The sequence below is a fragment of the Anneissia japonica genome, unplaced genomic scaffold (genome assembly GCF_011630105.1).
Source record: "Anneissia japonica isolate Jap-2015-1 unplaced genomic scaffold, ASM1163010v1 scaffold287606_len166773_cov115, whole genome shotgun sequence".
Classification (NCBI taxonomy): domain Eukaryota; kingdom Metazoa; phylum Echinodermata; class Crinoidea; order Comatulida; family Comatulidae; genus Anneissia; species Anneissia japonica.
In genome coordinates, this window is record NW_022734863.1 from 40596 (window position 1) to 43209 (window position 2614).

Below are 2614 nucleotides of genomic sequence, written 5' to 3' on the forward strand. Positions count from 1 at the left end.
ATTGTTCGTTCAATAATGAATTAATTATTAAAACAAGTGAGTAATTAAATGTTTTATAAAGGCCTATTTATATACATACAATAAATGAGGAATTTCGGAATAGTCACAACATATAATTAGGTAAATCAGTGGATAGTGAAAAAAGGACCTCTTAGCCTTAGGCTAGCCTAGCCTAGCCTTGTCAATGTCAGGGAGGGTGGATTTCAGGTAGGAGAAAACACATTATCTGGTGCCGCTAGCTAGGGCATCTGCGCCCATGGTGTCATGTATCAAGCCTTGCTATATAAATACCTCTGTTTTAAATTGTTATGTACATTTATTTTGTACATCATCGTTGCATTTGGCAAATTGCCTGAGCAGGCCTGACACCCCTCTTCTCCCGGTTCCCGACTCTTTTGACACCTCTAGGCTAGGCCTGGCCTGTCTGTAGGCAGCGCATAGGCCTAGATACTAGCCAACAGCGAAACATCACTCAGTGTTTTCTGGAAACTTTTTATTTTGTATTTGACCGGTGTTTTTATTCACATTTCTTTTTTCAAATATAAAACAAGGAAACATTGTTCCCTGGTCGACTAACTCCTCTCCGTAGGCCTACGTACGTGTGGTGCGTCATCGTAGTCGCCTTAGAAAAACGAAAACAGCTCTTGGTGTAGTACGCGAACAGTGTCTTGGTGTTGCCGTCACGGTCCATTAGTTCGTAGTAGACTGGCCGCGTAGTCAAAACGAAAAATGCCTAATACAGTGCTGGAGGACTGGAGACATTCCACAAGATATGAGAGATGCTCTTATTGTTAATCTATAAGAACAAAGGTAATTGATCAGACTGTAATAATTACAGAGGAATCTCACTCTTGGATATAACTGGAAAAGCAATCGCAAAGGTCATAGCACAACGATTACAACATGTTGCTGAGTGCATATACCCAGAATCCCAGTGCGGTTTTCGTGCGAAAAGATCCACTAATGACATGATATTTTCCTTGAGACAACTATAAGGAGAAGTGTGAGAACAAAGAAAACCTGTATATATTGCCTTTTTGGATCTTACAAAGGTCTTTGATATGGTGAATAGGGAAGGCCTCTGGATGATTCTTGAAAAAATTGGTTGTCCTCAAAAGCTCCTTCGGTTAATTAGGCTTTCATAGCATATGCATGGATATATAAAATCAGAACAAAACGTATCCAAGGGTTTTAACATCAGAAACGGATGCAAGCAGGGAGACGTTCTAGCTCTTGTTATTTGGAATGTACTTTGCTGTGATTTTACAGTATTCATTCAAAGAAGTGAGGGAGGGTATTTACCTGCACACACGTTCAACAGAAAAACTCTTCAACCTTTCAAGACTGAAGTCTAAAACCAAAATTTCTACAGTCCTTGTTAGAGAACTGTTGTTTGCTGACGATGCAGGACTTGTCTCACACTCCAATAGTGGACTGCAACAACTGATCACTTGCTTCAAAAATGCATGTGGAAAATTCTCCTTGATGGTCAGCTTAAATGTCACAAGGGCCTGAAGATCCGCCATCAATAAGGATGAATGACACATACCTGGAGGTTGCTAACAAGTTTAGCTACTTAGGCTCAACAATATCATGTAATCTTTCACTTGATGAAGAACTGAATTAATAGACGTACTGTATAGGGAAGGCTGCGACAACATTTGGTAGACTGAATGAATGTGCCTGGACTACCAACAAGTTAACCTTAGCCACAAGAATAACCATATCAAGCATATGTGCAAAGTGTATTACTCTAAGGAAGTGAGACATGGACCTTATATTCCAGTCAAGAGAAGAAACTAAACAACTTCCACTTCAGGTGTATACGTCGAAGCCAGGTGTTTACGTCGAATCCTGAAACTGAAATGGCAAGACAAGGTCACAAATGCAGAAGTTTTGAGAAGAACAAAGTCACGAAGTATGTTTGCAATCATCAAACAGAAAAGATTGACATGACATGGACATGTACATCTCTTGCCTGATGGACGGTTACCAAAAGACATCATGTATGGTGAACTGACTTCAGGAACGAGATCTTTAGGACGACCCAAGCTACGTTTCAAAGACATATGCAAGCAGGACCTCCACACCTTCAACATAGATCCTAATACATGGGAAGTATTAGCAGAGAACCGAGGAACATGGTGAAGAACATACATGAAAGTGCTAAATTCTGAAAAGAGAAGCGAAAAGAGGAAAATATCTTTAACTAACGACCAAGTTTACGATGATTATTTGTGTGAGAAGTGCCAAAGGAGATGTAAATCTAGAATAGGTCTAATCAGTCAAGAAAGGAAATGTCTCAAGACAAACTAAATAAATAATCTATATATTAAAGGAAAATAAACACTATGAATAATTTAATATTAATTATTAATTATAAATAGTAAAACAATGCTTCAAACATACACAAAACACATACAGCATTCATTGTGTCTGATGTGGATGCATCTTTGCCATCGTCTGTCACAGATAGAAGGTGCCATTGGGGCAATTCCGTAAATTAGTAAACCAAATGGTAAAAAATTCAAATACATCAAATGTGTATGTGTGATACATCATTATGAAGCTAATGAGTTATATTTTTGTGAAATAAAAAAAAAATTAAGAATTC

At 38.3% G+C, this 2614-nt stretch overlaps 1 protein-coding gene across 1 annotated transcript in view; it reads right to left on the bottom strand.

Moving 5' to 3' along the window:
- The window catches only part of LOC117116510 (MAM and LDL-receptor class A domain-containing protein 2-like), a 47602-nt gene that overhangs the window by 26064 nt on the left and 18924 nt on the right, over positions 1-2614 (bottom strand). The gene's annotated exons all lie outside the window — the stretch shown is intronic.